The sequence below is a fragment of the Crinia signifera genome, chromosome 11, assembly GCF_055691185.1.
Source record: "Crinia signifera chromosome 11, ASM5569118v1, whole genome shotgun sequence".
NCBI lineage: Eukaryota > Metazoa > Chordata > Amphibia > Anura > Myobatrachidae > Crinia > Crinia signifera.
This window is the reverse complement of record NC_139227.1, coordinates 35,740,440-35,761,926: the sequence shown is the minus strand read 5'-3', so window position 1 is coordinate 35,761,926 and position 21,487 is coordinate 35,740,440. Positions and strand designations below refer to the sequence as shown.

The 21,487-nt window shown below is 41.4% G+C and overlaps 1 protein-coding gene across 1 annotated transcript in view; it reads right to left on the bottom strand.

Annotated features, from left to right (window-relative positions):
* The window catches only part of JPH3 (junctophilin 3), a 112,171-nt gene that overhangs the window by 88,788 nt on the left and 1,896 nt on the right, over window positions 1-21,487 (bottom strand). The gene's annotated exons all lie outside the window — the stretch shown is intronic.

Here is a 21,487-nt window from a genome sequence, read left to right as displayed (position 1 = left end):
AGCAGCCTGCTACCAAGGCGCAATCACACTCTGCACAGTTCTATCAATACGAGACGAATATCTTTATTCCGCCAGTATGGCAGGTGAGCAGCACACAGTAATGCGCACAGAATTATGCATATAGGCGCAGTACTATCTAGCTTGTAGATCTAAAGATGGAGAAAAATAATCGAGCAGCGGCATAAAAATGCAAGCTGTCTTCTGGCCTTTATTTGTACAGGGAAAAATGCGTCATTAACAAGCCCCAAACCTATAGGCCCTCAATCAGGGGTGGTTTATGAGAGCAGGAGGCCCGTGTACAGTGTTCTGTCCCCCTCCTCACTGCCCTGACAGTGCTGCGTTGTGGAGTCTGAGCAGAAGAGCGCTGACTCCACCTTGAGTGCACATATCGCCAGTAAAATGTCAGCCGCGCCATTTTTTCTGTCAATTTCGGAATCGATCCTAAAGCTGTCGATTTGACTCTGGACTCTATTACAAAAGCGTGTACCTGTTCAATAGGCAGCGAGTATATGCAGCGTAGCGAGTTGGTCTGAATTGGGCCCTTTGTTATGTGGCAGATCTTGGGCCTTATTTTGGTTCATTCTTTCTGACAAAATCCTTCTTAGATGGGCAAAACCATGTGCACTGCAGGTGGGGCAGGTGTTACTTGTGCAGAGAGAATTAGATTTGGGTGGGGTTTTACTTCAAAGTGAGATCTATATTGCAGTGTAAAAATAAAGCAGTCAGTATTTTCCCTGCACAGAAACAAAATTACTCACCCAAATCTAATTCTCTCTGCACATGTTACATCTGCCCCCCCCTGCAGTGCACATGGTTTTGTCCATCTAAGAAGGATTTTGTCAGAAAGAATGAACCAAAATAAGGCCCCTAGTAACCTAACAATGCATCTTTACCACAGGAATGTAATATAGAGCCATCTTACTGGACCTGGGTGGCGGGGAGGAAAATGTGGTGGTTTGTGGATTCTCCCGCTGGTGCGCCCTTATACCGCTTTATCTAAATGACACAAAATCATATCCAACTAAATAAAATCATATTTCTTCACCAGGTTAAAAAGAATTCTGCTCTTTTTTTCCTGACCACCGATGCAAATTTTTGCACCAAGATGCTGCCGCCATCTTGGCCCGAAAATTTGTGCCCCGCAAAATCAAGTGCACATTTCCACAGAGTCCCAACAAGCCGAAATCGTTATCCCTGCATAACAAAAAATGATTTCAGTAGAAACCAACCAAACCAACGGAGAGATACAAAATCATCTGTAAATAACACCAACCACCAAAGTAATCTGCCACAACATAAAATCGTGTGTAACATTAACCTTATACACACACCTTACAATCTACTACAGTATGGCACTCCTTCATAGATACCAAAATGTATCCTATAAACTGGGAGACAATAAAGTCACAGCTGTCAGATTTTCACTGATGACATCACTACTCTCCCATTAAAATGCAGAGAATTATAAGATTATAACAAAATAATGGAGGGGGGGGGGAGATACAGGGAAAGTACAGGAAAATGAATTAAGTGGATGCATAATTACAAATGCAGAGCGGTTAGCAGCAGCGACACATATAAAAGGGGAGGGGGAGTTCCTGAGGTCAGGCCAATCAGTCATTCCATTTAGAGTCAATTTGAAATACATATACCATGGAGAGGATGGAGAAGACCGGTATATATGTTTATGTGGGAGGTTTAATGATACAATTGAATTTACTGTAATAGGCATTGATATTTTACAATACAATTTGCACTGATGCTCACCATTAAGTACTAGCTTGCTTCCGCCTGTGATTCTATGACCTTAACACAAACCTTTAGCATCTGCAAGGCAAGCCAGATGGAATGGAAGTACCTGACAGACAGAAACACCACCCTCTCCTAAACGACACAGCATCCTACCTCATGTGTGCACTCATCCAGCCCCAGACAAGAACTACACAAATCCAGCCGGTCTTTAAAGGTGTTTGCTGGTGCTTGCTACCAGCCCATAGGCTACAATGGCAGTAGCCCCGGGACCTGATGTGATGTGGGTAGCATCGTATCCCCCATAGAATCCTATGGGGAATGTGGCTGCCTGCAGCAATGGAGGGATCGCAGCAGGTATCGGAGATTACTTCTGCGGAACCTTCTACATACATGCCGGCGGTCCTTAAACCTTTGCGTGCCAACATCTCTGTGAGAGATGTGCGAAATATCCGCTAAAAATGCCAGCATCTCTCACAGTTATATATAACTGTCAGGTGTGGCTGTCTGTTGCTTCATTCCCCACCTCACATCATGTCACTGCTCCTGTAGAATGCAGCCCTGTCCTCCCTGATATGATATATCACTCATCTGATATTCTCTGTGCTGCTGGGAATCCAGCTCCTTTCAATATATAAATGCCAGTATGTGGCTTGTTGCTGTTGTCTTCATTCCCCTGCTCACATCATGTCACTGCCTCTGTCCCTGAAACCTTGTCCTCATTAACTCATCCCTCATCTCCAGAAAATATCTGTACTTCTGGGGACCCTGCTCCTTTCACTATATAACTCTCAGTCTGTGGCTTCCTGTGGCCTCCATTCCCCTCCTCACATCAGATCATTGCTCCTGTCACAGACAGCATATCACTGCTCCTGTATATAACAGCCCAGCCCTCAGTGACTCATCATTCATCTCCTGATATAGTGATGGAGAAAAGGATCTTCCTCCAAAAATTCCCAGAAAGTCCCCATAAATATACTGTCGAAATATCCGGTCAGTGTTAGTGTTTAGGACAGACTATAACCGAGCCTCTCGTTTTCCTGTCATACCCAACACCCCCCCCCCCCCTTCCGCCACCGCACTTAGGGGGTCAATGGTTTAATGGTGATCTCTGTATTACATAAAATTAGGCAATAAACACCTAGGATGACAATGATTACTTTACCAGGCTGAATTACGAGTCTCTGTGGCTGGTAGGTGTTCCCCCATTTACAGCAGACCTCTATAACTTCAGTATCACTTGTATCTTATAATTACCGTTATCAACACACACACGCCACACACTCTGAATTAAGCGCTGGGATAGGGGAGGAATCATCTATGCAAAAAACATAACAGAACGCAGAATAAAAAAAGCCATGAAAAACAAATGTTATAATTCCTTGCACGCTGCTTTACCGTAATACATCCTGTGAGGGCTACATAGGGGATGGCTCTAGATAAGGCCCCAATTCAGCCCACGTAAATATGGGTAAATAAGCTGTGAAGTGGGTGATGCACACTGGGCTTGTAGCTCTGCAGGGGGTGATGCATCCTGGGCTTGTAGCTCTGCAGTGGGTGATGCTCCCTGGGCTTGTAGCTCTGCAGTGGGTGATGCTCCCTGGGCTTACAGCTCTGTAATGGGTGATGCACCCAGGGCTTGCAGCTCTACAGTGGGTGATGCATCCTGGGCTTGTAGCTCTACAGTCGGGTGATGCACCCTGGGCTTGTAGATCTGCAGTGGGTGATGCACCCTGGGCTTGTAGCTCTGCAGTGGGTGATGCACCCTGGGCTTGTAGCTCTGCAGTGGGTGATGCACCCTGGGCTTGTAGCCCTGCGGTGGGTGATGCACTCTGGGCTTGCAGCTCTGCGGTAGGTGATGCACCCTGGGCTTGTAGCCCTGCGGTGGGTGATGCACCCTAGGCTTGTAGCTCTGCGGTGGGTGATGCACCCTGGACTTGTAGCTCTGTGGTGGGTGATGCACCCTGGGCTTGTAGCTCTGCGGTGGGTGATGCACCCTGGACTTGTAGCTCTGTGGTGGGTGATGCACCCTGGGCTTGTAGCTCTGCGGTGGGTGATGCTCCCTGGGCTTGTAGCTCTGCAGTGGGTGATGCACCCTGGGCTTGTAGCTCTGCAGTGGGCGATACACCCAGTGGGCTCTGCAGTGGGCGATGTATAATACCCACCACTTCCAATATGTCACCAGTGGCCCAGATGCACTCACAGGCCGGAGGACACAGTTAATTGCAGTGGTTCCCAAAATGGGTGAAACAGGTCATTAGTCCAGAACCATTATCGATGGTTCAGGTGATATATAAAAAAAAAAACAGTGCTGGTGGCTGCCAATCATGAAATATCTGTCATCAAGCACATACCTGAGCCAAGGATGACTGTTAAGCTCAAGTGACTTCATATGATCATTTGTGTAGATCAAAGAGTAAAGTATCCTATATACTAAACGGTTAAGGCTGCTCCTCAACTCTATGGGATGAATTCGGGTAGCCAAAAATATTAAGTATCCCCCGAATGAATCAGGGGCCGCAGCAGGAATTAAAGATACCTGCTGCGATTCCTCCTGCACCACCGGCAGCAGCATCCCCCATAGGTTTCTATGGGGTATGCTATGCTGCCCGATGTATGAACATTGGGCAGCTTCACAACGGGTCCCAGGGCTACCATCATTATGAGATGGCACAGACAGCACTGCTGCTGGGGGCTACAGAACGCACTGCCGTGTCCTGTCCCTGCATGTTCAGGATGATACATCCCCCCGATAGAATCACATATTGCATTGAGTTCCTGGGCGGTAATATTCTGCCCAGATCGAATTGTATATGTGATCCGTTATAAATGGACCAAATATAGAGAGAAGCAGAGGAGATATATTGCGTATCCAATCTGTAAGTGCGTATGCTTCCTTTATCAGCTGCCAGTCAGCACAACAGGCCGTCGGCAGATAGGACTGTGTAGTTAGTGCTGTGCCTGTGAAGTGTTGGATGAGAGAGGTGCAAAAGAAAAGCTCAGTTCCTATGATTTAGTTTTATTTAACTTATAATTTTACATTTTCTCGTAACCATTTTCTTATAATGTATATTTTGATTGTAGCTACTATTTACCTACATTATTGTATTACCATTATGACTACTATTTACCTATATTACTATGATATTACCAATGATTACTATTTACCTACATTACTATGATATTACCAATGACTACTATTTACCTACATTACTATGATATTACCAATGACTACTATTTACCTATATTACTATGATATTACCAATGACTACTATTTACCTATATTACTATGATATTACCAATGACTACTATTTACCTACATTACTATGATATTACCAATGACTACTATTTACCTACATTACTATGATATTACCAATGACTACTATTTACCTACATTACTATGATATTACCAATGACTACTATTTACCTATATTACTATAATACAGGTTGAGTATCTCGTATCCAAAATGCTCGGGACCAGGAGAATTTTGGATAGCGGATTATTCCGTATTTCGGAATATTTTAATATTTAAATGATGTATTTTGAAGTATCTTGCATTTATGCTGTATAAACACATAAAATACACACAAATATATTTTCTTACCACATGAAATGCACACAAATGTATTTTATTTGTTCAAAAAACAAGGTTTCAAAACATGAAACAAAATTTGTGTACTATCTCAGATATTGAATTTGAATGCCAAGCAATCATTTTCTTGTACATATATAGTGCCAGTTACATATCATGTCCCCAGTGATGCTGTTACATATGTCCCCAGTGAGTTTTTAGCAAAAAAACTTTTTTTTTTCACTTTCTGGAATGTATGGTTTTCGGAATAATTCGGATAACGGATATTCGGATACGGGATACTCAACCTCTATTACCAATGACTACTATTTACCTATATTACTATGATATTACCAATGACTACTATTTACCTACATTACTATGATATTACCAATGACTACTATTTACCTACATTACTATGATATTACCAATGACTACTATTTACCTATATTACTATGATATTACCAATGACTACTATTTACCTACATTACTATGATATTACCCATGACTATATTTACCTGCATTACTATGATATTACCAATGACTATTTACCTACATTACTATGATATTACCCATGACTATATTTACCTGCATTACTATGATATTACCAGTGACTATTTACCTACATTACTATGATTTTACCATTATGACTACTATTTTCTTACATTACTATGATATTACCAATGATTACTAACCTACATTACTATGATATTACCAATGATTACTAACCTACATTACTATGATATTACCAATGATTACTATTTACCTACATTACTATGATATTACCAATGACTACTATTTACCTACATTACTATGATATTACCAATGACTACTATTTACCTATATTACTATGATATTACCAATGACTACTATTTACCTACATTACTATGATATTACCCATGACTATATTTACCTGCATTACTATGATATTACCAATGACTATTTACCTACATTACTATGATATTACCCATGACTATATTTACCTGCATTACTATGATATTACCAATGACTATTTACCTACATTACTATGATTTTACCATTATGACTACTATTTTCTTACATTACTATGATATTACCAATGATTACTAACCTACATTACTATGATATTACCAATGATTACTATTCACCTACATTACTATGATATTACCAATGATTACTATTTACCTACATTACTATGATATTACCAATGATTACTATTTACCTACATTACTATGATATTACCAATGATTACTATTTACCTACATTACTATGATATTACCAATGATTACTATTCACATACATTACTATGATATTACCAATGATTACTATTTACCTACATTACTATGATATTACCAATGATTACTATTCACATACATTACTATGATATTACCAATGACTACTATTTACCTACATTCCTATGATATTACCAATGATTACTATTCACCTACATTACTATGATATTACCAATGACTACTATTTACTTACATTACTGATATTACCATTATGACTACTATTTACCTACATTACTATGATATTACCAATGACTACTATGTACCTACATTACTATGATATTACCAATGACTACTATTTACCTACATTCCTATGATATTACCAATGACTACTATTTACCTACATTACTATGATATTACCAATGACTACTATTTACCTACATTACTATGATATTACCAATAACTACTATTTATCAAAATTACTATGATATTACCAATGACTACTATTTACCTACATTACTATGATTTTACCAATGACTATTTATCTACATTACTATGATATTACCAATGACTACTATTTACCTACATTACTATGATATTACCATTATGACTACTATTCACCTACATTACTATGATATTACCATTTTGATTACTAGAGACAGGATTATATGCTTTTGCATATTTGCATTTGCATATTTTGCCCATGATCACTGTTTATTGCATAGTTTACCTAAAATCTAGTGATGGTGCATACTTTAGACCCCGCCTCCTTTCCACCCGCGAGTCACAGCACTGCTTTGCCCTGCTGCTGCTGCTGGACAGGTAGTGGTAGAGTGTGCAGGCTGGGGCAATATGTGCGCAGTGTGGGGAACCTTAGATGTACGCTATGTTTGACACTGCTTTAGGCGGCCAATCCATGTTGATAAAAGTCAGTCGGGGCGGATTCCATTACGAAGCTCCTGAACCTTTGCCTGCCCCTGGCCTGGGACTTTACACCAAGAGACAGACTTCTGCAGCAGAGGAGGCGGGCGGAAGGGTTGTAACATCACACGGAGCGGAGGAAATGCTGTGTCACAGTGAGTATGCGGCGCAGGGAAGAAGCCTTCCACTGCGCCGCCCTCACACGCTATGCTGACATTTGATCCATCGGCGCTGGAGATGAGGGTCCGTGTAGTTGATGCAAGAAGAGCTTTGGACGCTGCAGTCTGCTGTAGCAGTCAGGAAGAAAAAAAATCCTGTGTACAGCACTAGACATCTGCAGACGCTGTGGGCCTATTTTTGAGGTTTATTTGCAACTAATTGCATGCTGATTTTTAAATAAATAAATTAAAAATTAATCTTTTTTTTATTATTTAATGTTGCATATTTTACCATTTTTCATGCATATTTTAAGTATTTTTCATGCATATTTGCATGCATATTTCAAGCTTTTTATGTTGCATATAATTCTGTCTCTAATGATTACTATTCACCTACATTACTATGATATTACCATTATGACTATTTACTTACATTACTATGATATTACCAATACTTACTACTCACCTACATTACTATATTACCAATTATACTATTCACCTACTTTACTATGACATTACCAATGACTACTATTTACCCACATTACTATGATATTACCAATGATTACTATTCACCTACATTACTATGATATTACCAATGACTACTATTTACTTACATTAATATGATATTAGCCATGACTATATTTACCTACATTACTATGATATTACCAATGACTATTTACCTACATTACTATGATATTACCATTATGACTACTATTTACTTACATTACTATGATATTACCAATGATTACTACTCACCTACATTACTATGATATTACCAATGATTACTATTCACCTACATTACTATGATATTATCAATGACTACTATTTACCTGGGTGCCGGACGGGTTCCTGACGTCGGGATCCCGACTGTCAAAATGCCGACAGCCGGGTGCCCGATGGCCACCCGCTATTTTCCCTCGTGGGGGTCCACAACCCCCATAGAGGGAGAATAGAATAGACGGCTCGCGTAGCGAGCCACCGTGCCCGCAAGGGGCTTTTTTGCGCTCGCCATGCTGTCTGACTCCGGGCAGTTGGGATCCCGACATCGGGATAATGACTGTCGGGATCCCGACTGTCGGAGTCCCATACCACACCCATTTACCTACATTTCTATGATATTACCAATGATTACTATTCACCTACATTACTATGATATTACCAATGACTACTATTTACCTACATTACTATGATATTACCATTATGACCACTATTTACCTACATTACTATGATATTACCAATGACTACTATTTATCTACATTACTATGATATTACCAATGATTACTACTCACCTACATTACTATGATATTACCAATGATTACTATTTACCTACATTACTATGATATTACCAATGACTACTATTTACCTACATTACTATGATATTACCATTATGACCACTATTTACCTACATTACTATGATATTACCAATGACTACTATTTATCTACATTACTATACTATTACCAATGACTACTATTTACCTACATTACTATGATATTACCATTATGACTACTTTTGACCTACATTACTATAATATTACCATTATGATTACTATTCACCTACATTACTATGATATTACTATTATGACTACTTACATTACTATGATATTACCAATGATTACTACTCACCTACATTACTATATTACCAATGATACTATTAACCTACATTACTATGATGTTACCAATGATTACTATTTACCTACATTACTATGATATTACCATTATGACTACTATTGACCTACATTGCTATGATATAACCATTATGATTACTATTCACCTACATTAGTCACGTAAAGCAGAACGCCAATGGCGTAAATCACGTAATATGACTTGATTTCCTCACATATAAGACTAGCTACCACTCCTACTGCAATGCTTTGGACACTGCCAAATAAACATACTACCAATCTCTCATTTCTTCTCATGCCACCAACCCTAAGCGACTTTTTAACCTCTTTTAGTCTCTTCTGTACCCTCCCCCTCCTCCTACCATCAGCGCACAAGAACTTGCCTCCTACTTTAAGGACAAGATTGATAACATCCGAGATGAAATGGTATGCTCTTCCACTACCTTTAACCCACTCTCTTCCCCACCTGAACCCTTTGGCACTTTCTCTTCATTTGAGCCCACAAATGAAAAGGAAGTATCCGCACTCTTCTTATCCTCCTACTCTACTACATCTCCTCTTGATCCTATACCTGCACAAGTCATTAAAAATCTATCTCCTGGGCTTATTCCAACCTTAAATAAAATCTGCAATCTCTCTCTTGCTACTGGTACTTTTCCATCTCTGCTCAAACATGCAGTGATTACTCCCATTCTAAAAAAAACACAATTCTGACCTTAACTCTCTCTAACTATCGTCCTATCTCTCAGCTCCCATGCCTCTCCAAGCTACTCGAGAGACTTGTCTACTCTAGCCTCACAAACTTTCTTAACTCTAACACCCTATTACACCTGCTTCAGTCAGGCTTTCGCTCTCAACATTCCACTGAGACAGCACTGACTAAAGTGGTGAATGATCTGGTAACTGCTAAGTCTAAAGGACATTACTCACTACTTATTCTTTTAGATCTTTCTGCTGCATTTGACACTGTGGATCACACTCGCCTTTTACAAACACTACACTCCCTAGTTCTTAATGATACAGCCATTTCATGGTTCACATCTTACCTATTTGATCGCTCTTACAGTGTTCGCTTCTCTGACTCTACGTCCTCTTCATTACCTCTCTCAGTCGGAGATCTCATTTTGGATGTCTTCTCGCCAACTCAAACTCAATATTTCCAAAACAGAATTACTTATATTCCCACCAACTAAGAACAGTTACCAATCTGATATCTCCATCGCTGTTGACAACTCAACAATCTACCCTACCCCACAAGCTCGTTGCTTAGGGTCATCCTCGACTCTGACCTGTCCTTTCTTCCCCACATTCAATCTGTCTCCAAATCATGTTACATCATGTTACATCTAAAAAACATATCCAAAATACGACCATATCTCACACAAGACACTACTAAATATCTTATCCATGCACTCATTATATCCCGCATTGATTATTGCAATAGTCTCCTAACTGGTCTTCCCAAGAACAGACTCTCACCACTACAATCCATTTTAAATGCTGCTGCTAGGCTGATCTTCCTTGCAAGACGCTCATCGTCTGCTGATCTGCTCTGCCAGTCCCTCCATTGGTTACCTGTATCTTACTGTATTCAATAAAAAACACTTCTACTAGCATATAAAGCTATTAACCATACTGCACCAGCATATATATCTCTACTTATCACAAAATATCTCCCATCTCAACCACTTTGCTCTGCACAAGATTTGCGTCTCTCTTCTGCACGAATCACTATCTCCCATTCACTATTACAGGACTTTCATCGGGCTGCTCCCATCCTATGGAATGCACTTCCACAAACAATAAGACTCTCCACTAGCCTCCAAACTTTCAAGCGTTCCCTGAAAACTCACCTCTTCAGGCAAGCCTATCATATTTAAGTTCTACATGCATAATACACTGAGGCACTTATGTATTATATAGCTTCCTTTCTGGACTTGTACAGTAACTTGGTGGGACTGCTATGCTATTACTAGTGCCTGTCCTTGTGTTTCCCTCCTATATCCCTATAGATTGTAAGCTTGCAGAAGGGCCCTCCAAGTCGGTCTGTTGTTACCCAGTTTGTTTTATCACTGTCTACTATTGTAAAGCGCAACGGAATTTGCTGCGCTATATAAGATACTGTAAATAAATAAATAAATTACTATGATATTACCAATGACTACTATTTATCTACATTACTATGAGATTACCATTATGACTACTATTTACCCACATTACTATGATATTACCATTATGAATACTATTTACCTACATTACTATGATATTACCAATGATTACTATTCACCTACATGACTGATATTACCAATGACTACTATTTACCTACATTACTATGATATTACCATTATGACTACTATTTACCCACATTACTATGATATTACCAATGATTACTATTCACCTACATGACTGATATTACCAATGACTACTATTTACCTACATTACTATGAGATTACCATTATGACTACTATTTACCCACATTACTATGATATTACCATTATGATTACTATTCACCTACATGACTGATATTACCAATGACTACTATTTACCTACATTACTATGATATTACCATTATGACTACTATTTACCCACATTACTATGATATTACCAATGATTACTATTCACCTACATGACTGATATTACCAATGACTACTATTTACCTACATTACTATGAGATTACCATTATGACTACTATTTACCCACATTACTATGATATTACCATTATGACTACTATTTACCTACATGACTATGATATTACCAATGACTACTATTTACCTACATTACTATGATATTATCAATGACTACTATTTACCTACATTACTATGATATTACCAATGATTACTACTCACCTACATTACTATGATATTACCAATGATTACTATTCACCTACATTACTATGATATTACCAATGACTACTATTTATCTACATTACTATGATATTACCAATGACTACTATTGACCTACATTACTATGATATTACCATTATGACTACTATTTACCTACATTACTATGATATTACCAATGATTACTATTGACCTACATTACTATGATATTATCAATGACTACTATTTACCTACATTACTATGATATTACCAATGATTACTACTCACCTACATTACTATGATATTACCAATGACTACTATTTATCTACATTACTATGATATTACCAATGATTACTATTCACCTACATTACTATGATATTACCAATGACTACTATTTATCTACATTACTATGATATTACCAATGACTACTATTGACCTACATTACTATGATATTACCATTATGACTACTATTTACCTACATTACTATGATATTACCAATGATTACTATTGACCTACATTACTATGATATTATCAATTACTACTATTTACCTACATTACTATGATATTACCAATGATTACTACTAACAAAAAAAAATAGAAAAATTAAATAAATAATAAAAAAAAACGGCGTGGGGTCCCCCCCACAGCCAAAACCAGCACCAGGCTGACAGAGCCTGGAGCCGGTAATTAAAAATCAGGGAACCCGACAAATAGGGGCTCCCCGATTTTTAACAACCAGCCCCAGGCTCCAGGTCCGGGGCTGGTTCCGAAAATACGGGGGACAAAATGACTAGGGGTCCCCCGTATTTTAAGAACCAGCCCCAGGCCAAACCAGCCAGCAGGGTAATGCCACAGCCGGGGGGAGACTTTTTATGCAAGTCCCCCCGGCCAAAGCATTAACCCTACCGACCAGTCAGCCTGGCCAGGGGCCCTGGGGGAGTGGGGACCCCCCCAATAAAGGGGTCCCCCCCCTCCAGGACTTACCTGACCAGGCTGAAGCCTGGTGCTGTCCTCGATGCCCCTGGGCGGTGGGCATCGAGCTGATAGCGGTGTAAAAAATAGAAAAACCATTGTTTTTTACTGTGGCACTACAAGTGCCAGCAAGCCTCCCAAGCAAGCTGGGACTTGGATAACCACAAGTCCCAGCCTGCTGGGCATTAAAGGGCCCGCTGGGTCTTGTAGTGCCACCGTAAAAAAAATAGTTAAATAAAACACACTGACACCCGTTTTAAATAAAAGTTTAATACACACATTACATACATACTGATACTTACCTTTCTTGATCCCGTAGGTAGCCCTGGTCCTGATGTCCTGTGTCGTCCTCCAGGTCCATGTCGGCTGTCTGCGTCGTCCTCCAGGTCCATGTCGACGGTCCGTGTCGTCCTCCAGGTCCATGGCGGTGTCCGGGTCCGAAGAAATCCATGTTGGAGCTGTGGAAGGAAATCCTACTCACCTGGTCCTGCGCTGAAGAAGTCTTCTCTTGATCCGACGTAATCCAGGTAATCTTCAAGCTGTCGCCGGTCCCCGCTGTCTGCGCTGTCTCTGCATCGCGCTGAGGAGAGATGCTGAGAAGTTTCATATTCGGCGCCTCTCCTCAGACTGAATTCTATTGGCCGCCTAGCAGGCCAATCAGGAGCCGAGAAAGTCGGGGAGCCCCTATTTGTCGGGTTCCCTGATTTTTAATTACCGGCTCCAGGCTCTATCAGCCTGGTGCTGGTTTCGGCTGTGGGGGGGACCCCACGCCGTTTTTTTTATTATTTATTTAATTTTTCTATTTTTTTTACACTGAAGCCTGCACGGATCTGACTGATCCGTGCAGGCTAAAACGCAAATAGAACAGGAAAATGGTGTTCTATTTTCCTGTCGTATTTGCGTGGGTGTTTTACACCACTAAGCAGCCGTATTATCAGTACGGCTGCTTAGTAAATCAGAAACCACCATTCTTTTGAATGGTGATTTCTGTCGTATCCTATCGATGGTGTAGGGCATTCGTATTTGTAACTACAAATACGAATGTTCCATCTTTAGGACTACGAATTGTTGTATTTTTGGGATTGTAAATCCCGAAAATACAAATTCGTAAAAAAAAGGTGTATTTCTCCCTACGAATACACCTTTTTTCTACGAATCCATTTTGGTAAATGTCCCCCGATATTACCAATGATTACTACTCACCTACATTACTATGATATTACCAATGACTACTATTTACCTACATTACTATGATATTACCAATGATTACTATTCACCTACATTACTATGATATTACCAATAATTACTATTCACCTATTCTGGGGGAATCTCCTCCATCCTGCCAATGGCATTCTATATGCAAATGAAGTCTAGATCTCCTACTGGGTTTTTTTTTTAATATACAATTTAGTAGATTTATTAATGGATGTTTTAAAGAGCGAAAGGTGGTTTTAAGAGGACATGGGAGGTAATGATCCATGCTACAATAAAAGGCTAAATTCAGATCTGTTTCTGGTTGTACACAATTTATTGTTGTTTTTATGATTTGCAGTGACCTTTGCCCTGTAACTTCATCACTAAAATTAGTGCTGCAGAAAACAGCGCAGCCTGTGTAACATGCGCACCAGAAAGATGCTGTAACTGTTCCGGATCAATATTAAATTTGAACCTGCTGCTGGATTTTATGATCTGAAAAACTGTATGTGACAGTTCCCAGATCTCTTAATAGGCACCTGGTAATATCAGGAAAATCTCTGCAACAATGCGGGTAGGACAACTCTGGGTATAGATTCCATTCAGGAAAGTGATGTGGACCTACAATATGCACATTGTGGAGGCAGCCATTTTGTGGCAATGTTTAGTAAATTGCAGTGCAGCCTTTGAGGTCTGTAGAGGAGCAGCCATATAGTGGTTGCAAACCAATAGAAGGCAGTCTTAATAAACTAGGGACCAGTGCCTCGTGAATATAAAATATGTTTAAGGGATGTCACATGCTTCTGGTGAATGCAAAGGCTGTACTCTCAGGGCCTTATTTTGGTTCATTCTTTCTGACAAAATCCTTCTTAGATGGGCAAAACCATGTGCACTGCAGGTGGGGCAGATGTAACATGTGCAGATAGAATTAGATTTGGGTGGGGTTTTACTTCAAAGTGAGATCTATATTGCAGTGTAAAAATAAAGCAGTCAGTATTTTCCCTGCACAGAAACAAAATTACTCACCCAAATCTAATTCTCTCTGCACATGTTACATCTGCCCCCCCTGCAGTGCACATGGTTTTGTCCATCTAAGAAGGATTTTGTCAGAAAGAATGAACCAAAATAAGGCCCTCAATGATTGTGCTGGCTTCTGGTTGCATTGTCAGTGATGTCACTGGGTAATAGTTAATGACAAGCTGCACTGTCAATTAATTCACTGGTTCCTAGTTATTAGATAGGCAGTATTTTCAGTGATTTAACTTTTTCTTAGTGAAGGGATAGGCTGTATTCTCACTGATCTCACCGACTCCTAGTGTATGGATAGGAAGTATCCTCAGTGATGTCATTGACTCCTAGTTTATGGATAGGAAGTATCCTCAGTGATGTCGATGTCACTGTCACTGACTCCTAGTGTATGGCTAGGCTGTATCATCAGTGATGTCACTGAATCCTAGTTTATGGATAGGAAGTATCCTCAGTGATGTTACTGACTCCTAGTTTATGGATAGGAAGTATCCTCAGTGATGTCACTGACTCCTAGGTTATGGATAGGAAGTATGATCAGTTAAGTCACTGACTCCTAGTGTATCGATAGGAAGTATCCTCAGTTATGTCATGGAACCCTAGTGTATAGCTAGGCTGAATCATCAGTGATGTCACTGGTTCCTAGTGAATGGATAAGCTGCACTCTCAGAGATGTCACAGGCTCCTAATGCATGATAAGGCAGTATCCACAGTGATGTCACTGACTTCAAGTGTATGGCTGGCTCCTAGTATATGGATAGGCGGTATACTCAGTGATGTCACTGACTCCTAGTATAAAGATAGGCAGTATCCTCAGTGATGTCACTGACTCCTAGTGATGTAACTTGTTCCTAGTCTATAGATTGGCTGCACTGTCAATGATGTCACCAGCTACTAGTGTATGGAAGGGCTACACTCTCAGAGATGTCCCTGACTGCTAGAGTATGGATAGGCGATATCCCCGGTGATGTCACTGGTGGATCCTAGCGCATGGAGAGGCTGCACTCTCAGAGATGCCGCTGAATTCTAGTGTATGGACAGGCGGTATCCTCGGTGATGTCACTGGTGGTTCCTAGTGTATGCATACCCTGTATTTTTATGAGATTTGGTTAAGCCCACACATTGGCAGATCCATAAGCAGGGCATAGTTTTTCCGTACTTGTATATCTTCACGGTGGCAGTTACGTCATCAGCATAGCATCCCTGTCAGAATCATCGTAGTGTTCCCGCGGCCAGCGTAGTTAGCCTAGTCAGTCACAAGTAGTGTTCCCGCGAGCGTCCCAGTCAGAATCAGCATAGTGTTCCCGCGGCTGCTTAGCGTAGCCAGTGTCTCTGTCAGAGCCAGCGTACTGTTTCCGCGGGCAGCGTAGTCAGTCAGTGGTATGCAGTTAGCGGAGTGTACGCAGTTAGTGGAGTCACATTGTCAGTTATGGCTGCCGAAAAGTTAACAATATTTAACCTGCCGCAGATGGAGGAGGAGTCGGTGAATTTCTTGCAGCTTCACCACTTTCTCCCTGAGACCAAGACGTGTCCTAATGGCCATCCAATGCGACTCAATGTGAAGGAGTCGCATTGGCGCTGCCATATAAGATGTGGCGGATGTGGCGCTGCCATATAAGAAGCTGCTAACCAGCATCATGTTTTGTGAGTGTCAACTCTCCATTTCTAAAAAAACCACTGTGCCGTATAACAACCTTATGCGGGAGGCCTGCACCGTGGACCTATGTCGCAGCCCCAACGCCGGATTGGCGGTCCCGGGAAAACACAAAACAAACACATCGAATGGGGGCCGCCTATATACTCGGATTGCTGGCATGCATATAACACCAAGCAGCTGGAGCAGGCAGGGTACCACCATGCACGGGAGAACCATCGTACAATTTCGTTGATCCGGACACTGGGGTTCACACCAAAAATATTGAACGCCTTTCCAGCGTATTCTTTATGCCTTAACTCTGCTACCACAGGCTGACAAAGCAGATGACACAGATGCAGACACAACTGCATCCACTTCTGCTGCAGTTTCTGTCAATGCAGAATCAGAATAACTTTCATTTTTTTCTTTCTTCTTGATAATTTCGATATTATTGTAGTTTGTTAAGTTGCTTTCTTCTTCTTCTAAAATCCAGTTACCAGTTAACACATGTTGTCATTACTGTCTCAGATGTATGATATGGCAGGTGTGAATGTGTTCCTGAAACACCCCCACTATCCACGCCAGCCCGAAGCATGGTGAGCGCAGCGAGCCCCGCGAGGGGACGCGGATTAAATGTAAAGTAATCCGCGTCCCCGGGCTCAGTGTTTGCTTCGCTCGCCACACTTTATAGCATCAACTCCACACCGACGTGGATAGTGGGGGTATGAAAAGGTCGGGAGGACGCCTAACACGTCCCCTCGCGGGGCTCGCTCTGCTCGCCACGCTTCGGGCTAGCTTGTATAGTGGGGGTTTGAAAAGTAGGCATTTGCCAGTATGTAACATGGAGCACTGGCAAATGTGTCCTTTATTGTGCATGAGACGCATTTGCGCACTGCACCCCCCACCCCTTTGTGCAGGAGACGCACGCGCTACCAAACCCCTACCCTGTCAGCAGGGTTTCCGTACCCTGCCGCAATACTAACTGAGTTGCACAAGCGTCTGAGATGCACAAGCGTCTCATACAGGTGGAGCGCCTCTCTGCCGGTGCCCGCATGATCCCCTCTCCGCCGGCGTCCGCCAGCGCAGGGGATCTGGCGGTTACCGGCGCTGTGTGAGAGGCGCTCACTACGCTTGCCGGGGGACGCCAGGGACAGAGCTGCAGCTCCCGGGGATGGTACGGTGACTACGCTAACTACGCAGGGTTGCCGCGGAGACAGTACGCTTACTTACTACGCTAGGCAGACTTTGGGCTACGCTGACAACGTAACATAGGCTGCCGCCGTGAAACTACACAACTAAGGCAGCCGTTGGGCTACGCTGTTCTATGCTGACAACGTAGATTCAAACGTAGCTTAGGCTGCCGCCGTGAAACTACACAAGTACCGTTTTTTCTGGTATGGAGTGCTCCTTGTACTGTTTTTTATTTACCAAATAATTGTAGATTATTAATGTACTAACCTCTCTGGAGCCTCACAGATCATTACTCTGTCCCAGCTACCCACAACAGTTAATATTTTATGCATACTGCTTAATACTTAGAAACCATGGACCAAAAAAATATGTTTTTTTGCCCTTCTGGACAGGCACAGATTACAGATAATGTAATATTTGCAATAGTAAACCTATTCCTGCTTTTATATATATATATATATATATATATATATATATATATATACATATACATACATACATACATACATACATACATATATATACATACATACATACATACATACAGACATACAGACAGAGAGGTTTAGCCGTCAGCACAGAAGGTAGGAGCGCTTCTACCCATAACACACAGGTAAGATGAAATATTCATCCACATTGTAAATCTGCAATGCGCTGCAGGCCTTGCTGACTGATGCTGGAGTGCATGTATATACGGGCTGTGGACAGTGCGCCAGGCGGCCACGGTGTACAATAAAATGTCCACTGATTCCAGCTCAGGTTGGCAAACAACACAACGGCAGATTTTCCCCTCACTAATGATTCAGTCACTGCAGAACTGTGCTGCATATGCACTGCTCTCTTAGGGGAATCTAGCAAATAAGACCTGCTGGTGTTTATTACGCTGACATTTCCTTCTGAGGGAGGGGGATGCTGTCTGCTAATAAGGAACTTGCAACTCTACAGCCATTGGTGACTGATTTTCAGCATTTCACAGGGATTTCTCTATCCCCCCCCCCCCCCCCCCCCCCCCCCCCCAGGCTGTAAACAAGCTGTCCATTATAGCAGCTGCATTTGGTCTTTCCCTGGCATTTGTTTCCTGCGTCCTCACAGCTCCCCACCCTGAACAGTCTTTGCAGATGGAGCTGTACTGGGCAAGGCGGAAACAGGGCTGGATGCTTAATAACAAGGTGCATCAGATCCTCAGAGCTACAACACTTTGCACACGCTCTCTATGTAATGAAACGTGGACCCCGGATCAAGCACTGACCTGTGTACACCATCCCCCTTCCCCATACCAAAAAAATAAAAATGGATCAATCACATGACCACAGAGGTATAGGCTGGGTGCAGTCAGAGGCGTTCTGTGCATGCCGCTCCCCAGATCCCAATATGTTTCCATCTGGGGACCTAGAGGAGCATCTGATTACAGGAACACACTGCACAATAGTATACAGGGAGCGCTATGCAAAATCACCCACAGGTACATGGTAATCAGACGACACATTGTTGCATATGAAGCATGGCTCATTTGTATCACATGGATTTCATTTTTATTTTGCTAATGATCGGGCCAGGTGTGTGATACAAAGCTCAGGAGGATACAGAGTTACTGTAAAACACAGTGTCCCAAAGCACACTATAGGGAAGTGTGGAGCCTTATTGTCACACATTGTCACATGTATCTCAAGCCATACCCTATGGCTGCACTGTATTCACAGTAATAAAATTGACAACAGAAAAATATAAGTGCACCAACAATCCCCACAAGGAAGGGGGATCTGATTACCTGCGATGAAACATCAGGAACGGAAAAGTGTTGGAGTTTTTTTTTTTGGGGGGGGGGGGGGGTTGTTTCACCGGTATTTTGGGGGGCTGTCCAATTTGGTTGCCCCCCCCCCCAAATAAGTAAATTCTCTCCAATTCCGTAAAACTGAAACAAGATACTTTCAAGGATTTTGTTACGCCTGCCTGTGGCAGATAAAACAAAATCCCCAATATGCCATGGAAAGTGCCGGGTTATCGGAGATAACTGGATAGCCCCAGGATGAAGCAATTATCGGCGAACAATGATCATGGGTAATTGGATACCCGCTATAGTGTGGACTGTACCCATATTGAGCCTATTAGATCATTAAGGACTGTATAATGGCGCGAGGTACAATAGGCCTCATTTGTTTGCTGAAAGGCTACACTTGTGGACGTTGCTGCAGCCCTATGCCTGTCTATAGATAAGTGTACCCTTATTTCATGTTCTCACCTTACAGAAACATTAATACCTCTAAACGGCCGACACAAACAGGTTTATTCATGGAGGCGAGGCTGCAAATGCGCCAACATCAGCACCACAAACACACGGTTGCCATACTTTAGAAACCATTTGTATTTGTTGCACATAGTATTGTTACATGTATTAAGAATGTTACTGTTTGCACCAAACTTTCAGCACTGAATAAACAAATACTACTTCATTCATTTCCATATTCATTAAGATGCTCATAGAAAGTTTTCTGATCATAAATGTTGCATAGCAACAGCACAAGACAGCCTTCCCAATGGCCTCCAGTAAGGAGAGGGAGGAAATGGACTGGTCTTGGTGGTATATATTAAACCAGATTTGTGCTCCTCTGTGCGGAGTTACTGAAAGCTATCCATTAAGGAGAGAGAGAGAGAGAGAGAGAGAGAGAGAGAGAGAGAGAGAGAGAGAGAGATTGATTTATACTGGACCTAACCTCTAATATGACTAAATTCTATGTACACACTGTTCCAGAGTTCTGACACATAATCAAGTTTATTGGACAGATACAAATCCCACCTGGCCGAGAAAAAAAAAATATATATATATATAATTATTATTATTATTTAGAATTAGATTAAATTATAACTTGAATCGCTTCTATTACAAATCAGTGCATATATTTGCATTGCTGAGGAAAGGATAGTGCTTTATCACAGTAAAGGTGTCTCAAGATAAAATAGATTATTTGAGCATTTAGGGGAGGCCTAGAGTACCAGACTGTAAAGGGGCATTATTTATTTTATTTATTTATTAACAGTTTCTTATATAGCGCACACAGATTCCGCAGCGCTTGTACATCTTTAGAGGGTCTACGTCCGCAACCATATGCCTAACATTTTGATAAGCAGTAGGGAATAGTGTTCTGCTCTGTACTGCACTGCCACTCCTCATCAGGAAAGATCGAGTTTATCAGAAAAAAAAATGAAAGTTGCTCACCGACAGCTACCACATCTTTGCAAATACCGGCTTTCAGGCCAAGTCTCTGACTTCGATCAATAAATAGACTGAGTGCAGCAACATGTGTTACTGCAGGCATTTCCCCTCCCTTTGAATGATTAACTCGAGCCCAGCTAATCATGGCGTTATTATATAATATTCTTTTATCCTGGCATATGCAGCATTGTGGCACCCAATCCGGCAA